The sequence below is a fragment of the Hemicordylus capensis genome, chromosome 5 (genome assembly GCF_027244095.1).
Source record: "Hemicordylus capensis ecotype Gifberg chromosome 5, rHemCap1.1.pri, whole genome shotgun sequence".
Taxonomy (NCBI): Eukaryota; Metazoa; Chordata; class Lepidosauria; order Squamata; family Cordylidae; genus Hemicordylus; species Hemicordylus capensis.
The window spans coordinates 79,703,085-79,720,267 of record NC_069661.1 but is presented as its reverse complement, the minus strand read 5'-3'; positions in this window follow the sequence as shown (position 1 = coordinate 79,720,267).

Here is a 17,183-nt window from a genome sequence, read left to right as displayed (position 1 = left end):
GGTCACCCCCATCCACAGCAACACCACTGGCAGCTCACCCCACCCTGGCCAGCCCCCAAACCAGATGTGTCACAGTCTGCCCATTAGTGCTGCTAAGTCACACACAGACACGCAAGCACCCATTTGACATGACCTGGGATGATGATGGCCTTGAGGCCCAGCACCAATCGGAGGTCATGGTGGAGCAGGCAGGAGGTTTGATATTGGTCTGGGGTTTGGGTTTGGGTTTTTTTTGGCAAGGAAACCTTTTTTCAAAGCAGCACAAATATACATCCACCCCACTACCATGGCCTGTGATAAGTAGGACTGATGCCCTGACAAGTGTCTGCCAAGCAGGCAGTCAGCTGGTGCCAAGCAAAATTTGAGGCCATGGCTTATTATTCAGGCTACGTTCAGGTCTGTTACATTGTGCACGCAGTGTGTACGCTTATATTTATTATTTATTTTATTTATTTATTTATTTAGCATAATTTCTACCACCCACAACTGGAGTCTCTGGGCGGTTTAGCAGCAGTCTTGCTGGAAACAAGCTGTTAGTCCTATATTTGAATGACTGTTGCAATATTGCGGTTTAAACAGCGGAACATCAAACACTGAGGCTGATGCGTTTATGTCAAAATGTTTGTTTTAAGTTTTACTTGTGTGTTAATTTTATTTTTATGCAATAAATAAGGCCTGGAGAGGAATATGTTGCAATATTACTTAAAAAACTTGTGGACCATATTTTAGGAGACTATAAAAACTTTGATCAGCAAGGGGCCCAGTGTCTACTATCCCAGTATGGGGGCGTGACCTGTACTTTGACCCGTAATGTTTTAAGCGCTTATGTGCATCTCTCATGCAGGCCCAGACAGCACCTAGAAGAGTATACATGTATTAAAGGATTTAAAAACAATTCCTAGCCTCCTTTTATTGGGATCTTCACTAAGAGACAGCAGCAGAGAAATATAACTGTTTTGCTGTCTCCTGTTGAAATGTGAATAGATAATTTGAGCCATTGGATCAGCAGCTTGTCCCTAGGCATTTACATGTGATCATGGTCATGTTATCTCAGTGCCCTCCAGGTTGCTTTCATGTGGAATCTATCTGTGGCTAATTAACAGCTTTGAACAATGTAGAGAAACAGGATGAAAGCACTTCCGCTTCAAACTTGCTTCCTTCCCCACCCCACAAGGCACCACCCCAGGTTCTCCAGTGATGGAATCGCTACTGAAATGCAGAAACAAAATAACTTAGGCAATATCAATTCAAAAGGGAATTGCCAGCAGGATGCATATTAGGCGAGAAAGGCAAACAATCAGATATATTATATGGCTGGCAGTTTATGTGCTGCTGTAACACCAGATTGAGAGGTTGTCATAGTTACTGCGCTGCTTTCATGGCTGCTGCTAGGAACCGCCACATTTAATATTGTCACAACTCCTACATCAGGAGATTGCAGGCCAAGCTGTTAGTACAATAATATTTTCTTCTAGTACAGTAAACAAAAGAAATCCTTGGATGCCACCCATTCCCAGTTTTGTAGCTCAGACAAATAAAAATTAATGTGTGCGTGAGTATTGCCCAGAAGATTCTCAAAATGCTGTCCTATTTCTCTATCTAATTTTGACCACACTTTGCCAGAAATGGCAAAACTGCATATCAAATGTTAACACACACATTTAATTTTAATGCCTTTGGCTTTTTCAGAGAAGACTACCGTCTTTGCATCCCATCACTGAAAGTGTAAACTTATGCATATTCTCAGAAGTAAGTCTCACTGTGTTCAGTGTACATATGTTGAAGATACTAGCCTGATACTTTAACTTTCTGGTTGTAGTTATTTTATACTCTATTTATTTACAGCTGAGATAGTGAGTAAAACAGTTTATAAGTACTAGAACCCAATATTTCTTTCAGTAGAAGACCAGATATCATCATCTCAAAATCAAGGGTTTCTGGTGAGTATCTCAACGTAAGAAATGAGATCTGGACAACACAATGGAATGTAGGGATGTGCGAAACGTTTCGGATACAAAACATTTTGTACCTAAAACAGCCTGTTTCGGGTGTTTTGTAGACAAAACAAAACACTTATTTTCCAGATCCAAAAGTTTTGTATACAAAACAAAACGTCCCTGTTTCAGCTACAAAACGTTTTGTTGCTTCGGACCTCCATTTTGTAGTGATCTCTGAGTCAGTCTCCATTTTGTGTTTGACATCTCTTTGAATTTCCCACCCTTCCAGCCTTCTGATCGGTGACCTAAATCATGGGCTGACCTGCTGACAATTCCCTCCTTGTTCCCCATTGGCTCTTTTGCTTCTTGCCACTCTTTACTGACCCCACATTGGCCAGGGGAAGGGTTGCTAACCCATGGAATGCTGGGTTCTGTTGTTTCTGAGGTGTTCATTGTAGATTCTCTGGTAGCATAAGAGAGTGGATTCTTGTTTTTCACTGAAGAATCTCATATGCTACCAGAGAATCTACAATGAACACTTCAGAAACACAAAACCCAGTACCCCGAGGGCTTGTGGGTATGGAGGTGGTTGGCACCCTATGTGCACTACACAACCCATCGCTCTGGGAAACCCCAGTGCCCCCCTCGTGGAATTATGGGGCTGCTGAAACCTCCATTATTCCCTATGGGAGAAATCTTAAAAGACATGTAAACTTCAACAATTCACAAAAGATCAGCCCTTTGCCCAATGGAGAGGAGAACTGGTCTTGTGGCTGAGCATGACTTGTTTCCATAGCTAAGCAGAATCTGCCCTGGTTGCATATGAATGGGAGACTTGATTTGTGAGCACTGCAAGATATTCCCCTCAGGGGATGAAGCCGCTCTGGGAAGAGCAGATGGTTTCAAGTTTCCTCCCTGACTTCTCCAAGATAGGGTTGAGAGAGATTCCTGCCTGCAACCTTGGAGAAGCCGCTGCCAGTCTGTGAAGACAATACTGAGCTAGATAGACCAATGGTCTGACTCAGTATATGGCAGTTTCCTATGTTCCTAATTCTTTTGAGATAATTCTGGAAGTTTCCTTGCCCCCATTGGGCACTACCACCCACCACACTCCGCTCTGGGTCATCCCTTTCCCTTTGATTTGAAGCGATACATTTGCTGGAATCCCCATTATTCCCTATGGGAAAATTCTTAAAGATGTGTAAACTTTAAAAATTCACAAAAAATCAGCCCTTTGCCTAATTTCTTTGAAATTTGGGTGGTAGCTTCCACCCATTGGACACTACCACCACCACCCACTCTTTTTGCCCTGGGACCCTTTTAAGAAATCCAAATCGTTTTGGATTCAGAAAATTCGGCTACAAAACAAAACAGGGCTGATTCGGATTCAGAAAATTTGGGTACAAAACGGGGGTGTTCCGATTCGGATACAAATCAAAACAAGAAAATTCCAAAATGCACACCCCTAATGGAATGTTACGTGTAATTTAATAGGGTGTAATTGCCAGGTAAATGCTGTCATGTTTTTGTGATATTCTTGGTGGTAAATTTTCGCCTACTGAGCAGTGTTCCTTCTAACAGGAATTCCCAGTTGTTGTTCACGACAACTCCCAGCATTCTCTAATGGCCTTTCGCTGGGGGTTATGGGAGTTGTAGTCAACAACATCTGGGAATTCCTGTTAGAGGGAACACTGCTACTGAGCAAAGAGGCACTTTTTAAAAGTGGTGATTCTCTTTGTTTAGCAGGGGGACAACAACTGGTACTATCTATCCCCAGCACCGCATCCCTTCAGTGGCTGTTGCTGGTGTTTTGTTTTGTTTTATGTTTCTCATTTAGATTGTGAGCTCTTTGGAGGCAGGCAGCCATTTTTATTTATTTATATCTATGTAAACCACTTTGGGGAATTTTTTTTGGAAAGCGGTATATAAATATTCATTGTATTCATTATCTCTCTCTCTCTTGTCATTTTACCCTGAATTAGGCATATTAGATGCTCCCAGTCATCCCTAAGTTACAAACCCTGTTCAAGCATTCAAAATCAGAGTGGGTGAAGGCGAATATGGAGCCTGAAAATGGGTCCAGAAATCCTGCCCCCAGCTCTGTCAGTCATGCACCTGCTGGCTTTTCAGACTTAGGGGGTTCATCTTGTCTGAAGAGGTGTGTGCCCTTTGTTCACCCCCATTCCCCAGCCTGCTGATCACAGAAATTGGGGTGAACATGTTCAGGGCACTCCCCTCTTCAGACAAATGCCCAAATGCTCTTCAGACAGCATAAAGAGCTGGTGAAAGAATAATTGACCAAGCTGGGGATTTCTGGCTCCTTTTTTGGGCTCTGTACTCATACTGTGTGGAGGAGGCAATGGTAAACCCCTCCTGTATTCTACCAAGGACAACCACAGGGCTCTGTGGGTGCCAGGAGTTGACACCAACTTGATGGCACACTTCGCTTTACTCACCTTCACCTGCTCTGATTTTGAACACCTGAACAGGACTACTGCTTTTTCCAGATTCACATCCAACAAAAGTTGGGTTGTCTTAATTCTGGCTGGGTTCCATCGCTGCACCTTTCCCACTCGAGGAGTGTTGTTAATTCTCTGTGGTAAGAGAATAGCAGAGTGCACAGAGGCACAACACAGCGGAATTTACTTAGGCATGCGTGTATGCTGAGAGTAAAGTAACTTGGAGCCAATTCATAGTTTCAAATCAATATATGAGGCATTTATTAAGGAACTCCATTCTAGATAGGAAAGTGAGGAGTTAGGATCTCTAATCTATCTATCTAGCTGGATGCAGATGGATTCTGCATCTTCTCTGCACACATGGTGCAGGGAGAGAAGCTTGCCATGTTGCAAGGTAGAAGGATAGGTAGGGAAGAGAAGGAGGAAGTTAATCCCTAAGAGTACCAATCTACATTTCAAAAGGGATAGTGTCAGAGCAGTAGAGAAGGGATGACCAATGTCTTGACCCTCTAGCCCTCTGACTCACTAGTCTGTCCTCCACTGTCTGAGACAAGAGACAGCACAAAGTCCTTAACTTCCAACAAGGAGAAACAGACGTAGAGATAAGATAAAGTACACAATGATTTTCCAATATTATAAGCCGAATCGGAATATCTATTCATTTGTTTCATTTTATTTCTACATTTCTATCCCACTCTATACCACCTTATGTGGCACAGCAGGGAAATGCTTGACTAACAAGCAGAAGGTTGCTGGTTCAAATCCCAGCTGGTACTATGCCGGGCAGCAGCGATATAGGAAGATGCTGAAAGGCATCATCTCATACTGTACAGGAGGAGGCAATGGTAAACCCTGCCTACCAAAAGAAAACCACAAGGCTCTGTGGGCGCCAGGAGTAGAAATTGACTTGACGGCACACATAACTTTGACCTTCCTCCAAGGATCCCAGAATAGTGTACATTGTTATGTTTATCCTCACAACAACCCTGTGAGTAGGTTAGGCTGAGAAATATGTGATTGGCCCAGAGTCACCTAGTGAATTTCATGGCTGAATGGGGATGTATCATATTGTTCAGTTCATGATAGTAGGTTTTGTAAATAATATTTGTTTCACTTTTTAAAGTTAGCAATATAAGCTTCTGCATGAAAACTTTTAGCAGAATGAAAATCTTTACACACAAACTACATCTCATATACTACATTATGCACAATTAATTTCAATCGTCGCTTTTAGTATTTAATTTAACAGAAACCATGCTGCTTATTCAAGTACTCTGCCTTCACTTTATTCCTCTAAATGACAATTTTCCCTTTGTGCTCTAAGCTAGATGCTTTATAGTGCTGCTGAAAATCTGTCCCTGCATAGTGATAAATCCAAATCCTGGAAGGGCTGCAAATCATAGAAACTTGAATGGGAGAGGTAAATTTCGCTTTAAAACTGTAGTGTTGGCTGATACCATTGTTGTGTCGAGTGATTTAAGAATGCCAAAAGAACAACTCATCAAGGCAAACCTTCTTTAATGGCAGGAACCAAAGAGGTACTGTTTAGCTAATAAATGCCTAGGAAGTGACTGAAACTGTCAAGACGGATACTGGGATTTTTAACTTTGCTAAGCAAGGGCATGAGCCCAGAGCAATAATTAGGCAATTGTTTAAAATGATGGTTCCCACTAGCACATTGAAGTGCTTCGGGCTGCTACTGCTTACCCTGGTAAATCCTAACTGGAGGTGGTGGCAGCTTCCAGTTGTCCTCTCCATACATGAATGGATTTCTTTCAAAGGTCTCTGCTCTCTAATTTAGAGAGAGAATTAGATTAATTAGAAATCCCTATAATTTGGAGATTTCACAGGTGCCTCTGAAAGAAATCTATTCAGGAAGCAAGTCACTTTTTCATTGTCTTTCCTACCTTCCCCATCCATGAATGGGAGGAAAAGGTCTCATTTGCAAATGTGGAGGATATGAGAAAGCAGAGACGGAGTGACTGCCAAGAGAATCATGCCACTGCTATGGAAAATGCTAGGTACATGAGTCTCTGGTGTCAGCCATGGGTCTTTTGATGGCCCCAGGCCCTTAGCAATTGGCCAGTGTCCAATTTGGCCAGCCCTGATGCTAGCGCTGGAACTCAATTGCAAGATTCATAAAGCATGTCATTAAGTGATGGTTTTAAAACTGGAAGTAAATAGGAAGTGTAGGATGTGTCTGTCTTTCATCAAAAGGCAAAGACATGGGGCCTAATCTAGACTTGGACTATGGGGTGTGGAGACGAGGGATTGATGTTTTTCCACCACAGAGGTCTCCCTGAAGAGACTACCCTCAATGCATCTTTTTGCTGCAAATAGGAGGGAAGTGTTAAAAATTAGGCAATTCCTGCCTACTTCCTATTTGAAGCTCATCTCTTAATATTGAGCTTAAGGATACCATGCATGTGTACAGACATCTGTACAAACAACATAATGTCTGAAGAGGGCTTTTAGTCTCCTCTGAAAATGCCTCCCAGCCTATTCTTTTCCCATTTTCTCTCAGGCTCCGAGACTGGAAGTGAGCCCAGCTGGGGAGAAAACAGCTTCAGGAATATCTGCATGGGAGACTCAACAGGTGTGGGCAGGGTTAACACCCTCTCTTACCCACTGATTCATCCCTACAAATGTCCCCTGCATTTAGATTAGCAACCTTTGCATTTACATTAGCAAACATCAGTTTTGGACCTTTGCTGAGGCAGTATGTAGTTCCTCCCTTCAACTATTTTTAAAACTTGGCCAGTTATATGCCTGTAGTATAAAAGCAATCTTAATGATGTAGGGCCATGTACATATCCTCTGTCCAGTCCCACAACCCTTTCCACATTCAGGAATTCCAGTGCCTGCTACATTTCCATCATGTGCCAAATTTTTACACTTCAGTGGGGGAACCATCTCCCCATTTGTGTATTGCTTGTGTACACATGGAGCTTCCTTTACATTTGAAAGAATGAACTAGCTAAGTTCACAGTTTCTTCATTTATACTGAAATTGCTTTAAAGATCATAGTCCCAGGCATGAATCATCATGTAGATACAAACTGGAAACTCAAGTCACGCAGTAAGATGAAAAATTCACCAATAATAATTTTATTAGATCGATCCTAATGATTTTGTCTGTTCCTTGTGAACACACAAAGAACCACATTTTCATCCAGAATGATTCTTCATTGATTTGGCTTAAGTAAACTCATGTGATGTAGTGTACACAAAGGAGATGTTACACTGAATAAGATAATGCTAGTTTTGCATAAATGTAAATCACATTTTAAATAATGTGTGCAGTGCTGCTCATGGTAGACCAAAGACTGCACAATGTATTTCCAACTCGTCTTACCATCACCATTGGTTTATCATCACCATCACTCTCACCATCAGATTAGAACAAGATTTAAAATAATTCTGAAATGTGTGTGCAGAGCACATGCATTTCTGCTTCTCAATGCAATATTAAACAAAGCAAATTACCTGCTTCAAATCATTGGCCTTGTAAAATATGGGAATTGTTAGCAACATTTACAGGGCTGTTTTCTATAATAAGGGCAGTGCAGAGTAATGTCTTTTATAGCAAGTTAGTTATAGCCTACCTTAGAGGCCTAATTATGAGATAATGCAAAATGAGTGATTCTCACCACTGTTAATGTAGGAATTAAACACTAATTGGAAGCTAGACTGTTTTACATGGCAGTTCAGTAGCTTACGTTGAATTCCACCCCCTCACACCCCCACTCCCCCACCCATGTTAATTTTAGTGTATGAACTAAGGTGCCTGTGTGTGAGCTGAATTTTCTTTTTATCTTATTAAAGATAATGAACACTCAATACTAGCATCCATAATTTTTCTCAAAATAAATGACTCTCTCCCCGTAGTGTCTGTTTGCTTAATATGATCAGAACATCTAATGATTTAAAACAGTGTGATTTTGCTTCTTAGCATGGTACAGCTATAATTGGCTTAAACTAGAGTTTCACCTGCTTCAAATTGGTTAATCAAACAAAAGTTCTCATGATTGAAGTCTGAAATCAATAGAAAGAAATTCAAGTTATATTTTGAAGCCAAGATAGATTTTCGATAACATTCTTACTTCTTAGGTAATAATGTGCAGAAAGCTGAGGATACCATGCCAAACGAAAAGAACATAAATTGCTTTGTTGGTTCAGATCAACTTCCATCTTGCTTAGCATTGCAGGTGGCATCTAGACCTTTGGCACAGTGGTATGCCCTCAACAGCTCCAGCTCCAGATGGCATCGACCTTTTGCACCAGTAACCCTAATGACCATAGGAGCATTGGAAGTAGAGAAAGTCAGTTAGGTCAGTCACTTCTCTTTCATGTTTATCTCTGCCTTTATGATCCCTCCATTGGTAGAATGTACTCAGGAACCTCCTGGGAGTGACTTCCTTCTTCTTCCCAGAATGCTTCTACCACCAGGGGTGTATCTAGGGTGGGGCAGGCAGGGCACGTGCCCCAGACGCCACTTGAAGGGCGCCGCCATTTTTTAAATTAATTTTTTTTTAAATGGCAGGCGAAAACAAAATGGCCACTTCACATGCTCAAATGGCCTCTATGAGGCCCTAGGCCATGCCAGGCCTCGCAGAGGCCATCTGAGCATGCGTGGTGGCCATTTTGTTTTCAGTGGCCATTAAAAAAAGTTATTTTTAAAAATGGCCACTGCACATGCTCAAATGGCCTCTGTGAGGCCCTAGACACCAGCGGGGGGAGGGGGAATATTTGCAGACCCCCCCCACGCCCTCTAGGAAGCCCCCTAAAGGGGCTACAGGTAATTTTTTTTAAATAAAAATTAATATAATATAAGTCACTGTACACATATTCAGTGTGGCACTATGTACAGAGAATCAGGGCTTGTGAATAATGGGCTGAAACTTATGAGCTAGGATTGTATTCATTTGCTCTTACTTTGCTTCTTGTGATAAGTGAGTTAAATGTGATGTCTTAATAATATGGCTGTTAATGGTGAGTTTGTCATTGAATCAGTGTGAAATCCTAAGTATTAAGGCCCACTAGGAGTTTCTTGCTCTCTTTCTCTCATTTTAACTGTCTTTCTGAAATACTAGAATATATTCCAAGCAGTGACACAGTTTACTCTGCATATCCTTTAATTATTTTCAGAGTATCTGGGAAAAGTGAAATTCTCCATTGATTTTTAAAACTCCTCCATCCTTTTGGCACTTCTCACTGGCAGACACTCAGAAAACCAGCCATGCCCCTCCTGTTAGCCGTGCAGCTATGGCAACATGCCCAGTCTATTGACACTAGGGATGTGCACAGAACCAGTTAGGAGGCCCTTTATGGGCCTCCAAACCAGTTCAAAGAACCATCAGTTCCGCCAGTTTGATGGCGGGGGTGTCTAGCTTTAAGAGCGGGGGAGGGTACATTTACCCCTCCTGCCGCTCCCCTCCCCCGTCTGGCGTCTGTTTACTTGCAAGCCCATCAGGACAGCAACATACCTCCCTGCTGCCCCATTGCCCCTGTTGTCCAGATATGACCAGAAGTCTCTGACATGCCTGCGCATGATGGCACAGAGGCCCATAAAGGGCCTACGAACCATTTCTGTGCACATCCCTAGCATCAATAGCCTGGGCTGTCTTCACGTTCCAGAGATTCACCAGGGCCTCAACAGAGTCACCAGCTCTGGACACTGGAAACTCCATGAAGGCTGTCTGGAAACAAAGCAGATCCATAAGCTTCTGGGGGTGGACCATTTTAATTGGTCTATCAACCCTGCAGAAGGTAGATGAAGCAATCAATCTAAACTCCACCAGATGACGATCTGTCCATGACAAGGGAGTTATCTCAAACTCCCCCACCTCCTGATCATTTATTTCCTGGTCAGTAAAAACCAGATCCAACGTATGTCCTGAGATTCAGAGTATGTGCTGGAATGGGGCATGTTGTCATAGCTGCATGGCTGACAAGAAGGGCATAGCTGGTTTTCCGAGTGTCTTCCAGTGAGAAGTGCCAAAAGGATGGAGTAGACACATCCTTGGGTGGGTCTGGACCATTGCCTCTATGATTAGGATTTGGAAATCCAAAGGGTTTTGGATGATATGGATTATCTAGACCCTTCAATCTGGCTTCCATACTGGATATGGTACTGAAACTGCCACGTTTGCTCTAGTGGATGACCTACGCCGGGAGCTTGACAGGGGGAGTATATTCCTGTTGGTTCTGCTGGACCTCTCAGCAGCATTCGATACTATCGACCATGGCATCCTTCTGGACCGCCTTGGAGGCACTACTTTGATGTGGCTTTGGTTGTTTTGGGGGGAAGGGTCCAGAAGCTGGTGCTGGGAGACTTCTGCTCAGCTCTGTGGACATTGGCCTGTGGGGTCCCACAGGGTTCAGTTTTGTCCCCCATGCTTGTTAACATCTACATGAAATCCTTTCTAGTCCTATTAGTTATTGGGCTATTGGTTAGCAGCAGAGGAGCTACTTTGTATGCAGAAGGTCTGAGGTCCAATCCCTGGCATCTTCAGGTAAGATGATGATGATGATGATGATGATGATTATTTCTTGTTTACACAGTCAGACAGGTGTTATTGACTGGTTTGTTTTATCCAGACATCGAGTCCTTCCCAAGGACCTGGGATGGCTGAATTTTATCATCAATACTGTTGGTTATTATAGATATCGTCACAAAATATAGGCTGTTCCCAGTAAAGCTGCTTTTTGTAATTGGCTGATGGTGATTTCTGTGGCCCCTATGGTGTTGAGGTGCTCTTCAAGGTCTTTTGGAACTGCATCCAGGGCGCCAATGACCACTGGGATGATTTTGGTCTTTTTCTGCCACAGCCTTTCAATTTCAATTTGTAGATCTTTGTATTTTGTGATTTTTTTCTATTTCTTTTTCTTCTATTCTGCTATCCCCTGGTATTGCTATGTCGATTATTTTGACTTGTTTTTCTTTCTTCTTGACTACAGTTATATCTAGTGTATTGTGTGGCAGATTTTTGTCTGTTTGTAGTCGGAAGTCCCATAATATTTTTACATCTTCATTTTCGACCACTTTTTCAATTGTATGGTCCCACCAATTTTTGGCTACAGGTAGCTTGTATATTTTGCAGATGTTCCAGTGTATCATCCCTGCTACCTTGTCATGCCTTTGTTTGTAGTCAGACTGTGCGATCTTCTTACAACAGCTGATCAGGTGGTCTACTGTTTCATCTGCTTCTTTACAAAGGTGGCACTTGCTGTTTGTTGTGGATTTTTCTACTTTTGCTCTTATTGCATTTGTTCTTAGTGCCTGTTCTTGTGCAGCCAGTATTAAACCCTCTGTTTCTTTCTTCAAGTTGCCATTCTTAAGCCATTGCCAGGTCTTGGTGATGTCTGATTTTCCACTTATATTGTGCAAATATTGACCATGCAGGGGCTTATTTCTCCATTTTTCTGCTCGGTTCTTGACTTGTTCTTTCTTGTAGGCCTGCTTTCTTTCATTGGTGTTGAATAGTTTCTCATTCTTGACCATTTTCAGTGCATCTTCTTCACTGTCCTTGATATATTCTTCAAGGCCTCTTTTCTCCTCCTCTACTGTTTGATGGACTTGCAGCATTCCTCTTCCACCTGAGCTGCGAGGGAGGTAGAGCCTATCTAAATCACTGCGGGGGTGCAGAGCATGATTGATGGCTATGATATTCCGGGTCTTACGATCTAGCGTCTCTAGCTGTGCCTGGGTCCAGTCTATTATTCCTGCAGTGTATCTGATAACAGGTATAGCCCAGGTGTTTATGGCTTGTATGGTGTTCCCGCCATTGAGTTTGGACTTGAGGATTTTTCTAACTCTCCTGATGTATTCACTTCCATTTTTTTTTAAACTTCAGTGTGTGCGACGTTATCAGCCTGGAGAATGCCCAAGTATTTGTAACGTTCTTTCTCTTCCAGGTTCTTGATCTTGCTTCCATTGGGCAGTTCTATTCCTTCTCTTTTTGTTATTTTCCCTCTGTTCATTATTAATGCAGCACACTTGTCTAGTCCAAACTCCATTGCTATATCACTACTGAATATACGGACAGTGTTTAGCAGTGATTTGATTTCTGACTGGGACTTTCCATACAACTTCAGATCGTCCATGTACAGCAGATGGTTGATTTTACTTGATGTTTTAGATGTTTGGTATCCGAGGCCTGTTTTGTTTAGTATTTGTGAAAGTGGGGTCATGGCGATTACAAACAATAGAGGGGATAGTGAGTCCCCTTGGAAAATGCCTCTTCTAATGCTAACCTGTCTAAGTGCCTCACCATTGATTGTTAACTGTGTACTCCACATGCTCATTGCTTTTTAAATAAATATCTGAATGTTTTTGCTGACACCAGTTGTTTCTAAGCATTTTAGTATCCATGTGTGAGGCAATGAATCGAAGGCTTTCTTGTAGTCAATCCATGCAACACTTAGATTTGTTTTTCTTCTCTTGCAGTTTTCTAAAATCATTTTGTCAATCAGCAGCTGGTCTTTTGTGCCTCTGGTGTTCGGGCAATTTCCTTTCTGTTCAACTGGAAGCTGTTTGTTAGTTAATAAGTGTTGCATGACTTCATCTGCTATTATTCCAGTTAATAATTTGAACATAGTTGGCAGGCAGGTTATCGGTCTATAATTACTTGGAACTGCACCTTTTGCTGGGTCTTTCATGATGAGATGAGTTTTCCCAGTTGTTAGCCATTGTTCAATATCACCGCCTTTCATAATGTGATTGAACTGTTTTGATAGTTGTTTATGAAGGCTTGTTAGGTGTTTAAGCCAAAAGCCATGCAGTTCATCGTCACCTGGCGCAGTCCAATTTTTAATTTTCTTTGCTCTTTCACTTATTAATTCTGGTGTTATTATTAGATCTTGCCTTTGTTGGTTACATTTTTTGACCTCTTTCATCCAGCCTGCTCTTTTATTATAATCTATTGGATTGTCCCATAATTTCCCCCAGAATTGCACTGTTTCTTCTTTATTTGCTGTTTCTAAGTTTCTTGCAGTTTCTCCTTCTATGCTTTGGTAGAAACGTCTCTGATTCGACTGGAATTGGAGATTCTGCCTGTGTTGTGTAATTCTGGCTTCGTATCTGCTAATCTTCTTTGACACTGCTGTTATTTGCTGCTTTATTATTTCCAGGACTTCTCTAATTTTCCTTGAATCTAGGTGGTATTTTTGGATCAGATACTGTTTGGTGTTTTCATTCTTCAGCTTCTTGTCTTTCATATCTTTCAATTTACTAGCATCTTATCTAAGCCTGGAGATTTTATTTTCTAATCTAATCTTCCATTTAGGTGATGTTCTGCTTTCTTTTTTGACAGGTCCACTGATCTTATATCCGAGCTCTTGTGTTGTTGTTGTTGCTGCACCGTACATTAGTTGGTTTGTTTCTTGCAAATTATTGGTTATTTCTGCAAGTGCAGCACTGACATTTTTTAATGCCTCAGCAAGTTTTTTTTTTGGCAACTGTTTTTAGAGCGGGAAGTCGAACCCTGGTGGTTGTTTGGTTCATGTGCTCAGTTATTTTTTGCTTTAGTTCTTGTTGCTTTTCTGTTAAACGGCATTTGCGTTTTTGAGGTGAAGGCAAAGGGGAGGTTTCCTGGTTTTGATTTTGAAACAGTTCAGAAACAGTGGCATCCTCTATTTCCAACACCTCTCCTACCTGCGCCTGAGCAACTTCTTCAATTGGTGATAATTCTTCTTCCATATCTTGAGCCTGTGTTGCTCTTTGCAGTTCTCCCAGCTCAACTCCTATGAATACTTTATTTCTTATTATGAATCTTCTCTGGTCTGCTAGCCTTTGTTCTGTTATTTCTGTGTCTGGATGCTTCTCTTTCCAAATTTGGTACATTCTTTTAAAATAACCTCTTCTAGTTGGACTAGACTTGTAATAGCAGATCATTATTTCCTTGTTGGCATTTTTCGTTGTTTTTTTTCCGGTTAAGCAACGTTTCTTCCAGTAACTTTGCTGTCTTCAGCCCTGGTTGCTCAACTGAAGATCCTGAGTCCTGCTGCCCACTTGCCACCAGATGTCCAGGGACTATAGCATCTGGTGCGGTCCTTTTTGACCTGGGCGATGACCGATCCAGTATAGATTTATTAAAGTTACGTCTCACCATATTGTTGATGGGAGAGGCACTCTTTGTCTGGCTCCTCTGGTGAGACCTGTCCAGTATGGTTGGACCTCTGGCATAGCTCTCACCTTCATCAGAGCACACGAGACCCACAACCACGCCAAGGTAGTGCCTCACTGGGGGATTATTATTATTATTATTATTATTACATTTATATTCCGCTCTTCCTCCAAGAAGCCCAGAGTGCTGTACTACATACTTGAGTTTCTCTTTCACAACAACCCTGAGAAGTAGGTTAGGTTGAGAGAGAAGTGACTGGCCCAGAGTCACCCAGCTAGTTTCATGGCTGAATGGAGATTTGAACTCGGGTCTTCCCGGTCCTAGTCCAGCACTCTAACCACTACACCACACTGGCTCTCAAGAGTCTAGGAAAGACTCTTGTCTGAAATATTGAAAAGCTACTGCCAATCAGAGTAGACAATACTGACCCCTGTGAACTGGGCAAAGAGGCACCTTTTTAACATAGTGATTCTCTTTATTTAGTAGGTGGAGAGTAACTGGCCCTATCCACCCCCAGCACTGTACTTCCAGTGACTGTTGCTGATGTCTTTGTTTCTTTTAAGATTGTGAACCCTTCGGGGACAGGGAGCCATCTTATTTATTTATTATTCCTCTATGTAAACTGCTTTGAAAACTTTTGTTGAAAAGTGGTACATAAATATTTGTGGTAGTGGTAGTGGTGGTAGTAGTAGTAGTAGTAGTTAGATGGACCAATGGTTTCTTTCTTAGTGTAAGAAAGTTGCTATGTACTTGGATATGCCAAGGATTGCTGTAGCTCTATCCTGTGATTTCCCATCAATATGCATGGGTATCAATTTCCCATATGTGTATGAAGAAAAAACCCACTGGCATGGGCCTTCACACATAATGAAATCCTCACACACTCACAGCCTTAGTGCTGGAAGGCAGAGCCTTACACTTATATTGTTTTAATTTAATTTAATTTACTTCTTGATGTAACTTAATTTAAAGTAAGCATTCATAGTTTTCCTACTCTGTTTTGCACTTGTGTCTAACATTATTGAGAACATGGACCCTTCAGGGACAGTGTTTAGAACCTAACCATAGGAAACTAGCCTGGAGCCAAGGCAACATCCCTTAAAGCCTGTCATTGTCATCAGTTGTGTTGGAAGCCAGTGGCACCCCTAGCCCTGCCCCCTGCATCTGGCGTCAGATGTAGGGGACATTTAGCCACACCCTCATATCTGACATCAGTAGTGGGGGCATGGTTTTGCTCGCAAATGGGCCGTGCGGCCAGAGGCGTATCTAGGAAAAATAGCGCCTAGGGCAAGCACTGAAATTGCGCCCCCTGTCCAAACATCTGACACCCATCTTTCTGATAACTTTACCATAATATCAGCTCAAAAATACAAGTCAAACTCGTTAATCTTTTAATATTTCAAAAACTATTTAGTGGTGGACGTAGCCAGACCAAAAAATGCTGGAAAACTACAAATTTCAGAATGCTGGGGCTCATGAAATACCCCAAAACTATGTGGAGGTATACTTGGAAAACTAAACAGAAGTCCCTAATTCTCTACTATGCACTGTAGCATCACTATTACATAAGTTTTAAAAATAAATGGAGAATTTGACTTTTCCCAGATACTCTGAAAATAATTAAAGGATATGCAGAGTAAATTGTGTCACTGCTTGGAATATATTCTAGTATTTCAGAAAGACAGTTAAAATGAGAGAAAGAGAGCAGGAAACTCCCAGTGGGCCTTAAAACTAAGGATTTCATACTGATTCAAAGACAAACTCACCATTAGCAGCCATATTTGGGGGGCTTCCTAAAGGCCGTGGGGGGCGGGTCTGCAAAGGTTCCCCCGCTGGCCTCTAGGGCCTCGCAGGGACTGTTTGAGCATGTGTGGTGGTCATTTTTCAAAATATTTCCCCCCCCCAAAAATGGCCGCTGAGAACAAAATGGCTGCCGTGCATGCTCAAATGGCCTCTGCAAGGCCTGGCATAGCCTAGGGCCTCACAGAGGCCATTTGAGCATGCGCGGTGGCCATTTTTTTTATTTTTTTATTTTAAAAAATGGCGCCCCCCCTTCAAGTGGCACCCGGGGCACGTGCCCTACCTGCCCCACACTAGATATGCCCTGCGTGCAGCTCCGCCCCTTATTGTCATGACACAAGACCTTTGTAGCACTTCTTGTTGAGGAGAGCCAAAGGACAGCTTGGGTAGGCAGAGTCACTCCAGTACTTCAGAGCATTTTACTATCTAGAAAGGTGCTCCAACCTGTAGCCCAGGTGGCTCAGTACCTGGGAAAGTTGCGCACAGAGCAGTGGGCTTCTGGTTTTAGCTGTAGCAGCTCCAGACAAGCAGCAAGATATCCATACTATAACCTACTCTGTGCCTTTTGAGAAAGGCTCACCTACAAATCAATATAAATAGTACCATATATATTTGATATTTCTCCAGCGTCTCCGGGAAGTATATGCCATGGCTGATGCCTCTTGTTACACCTGACTTGATATGGTGGCTCTCAAATGCCTTTTTTTTTTTTTTGCCACAAGAATAAGGCATGATGAATGTTAAAGTGATGTTTGAATAAAAAATATCCTTTTATAGCACTGCACACACAGAAAGAAGAACAAGACATTAACTTCTCATCAGTCAGGGCACTGAAAACTTGGTAGGAGGAATATTTTCAAG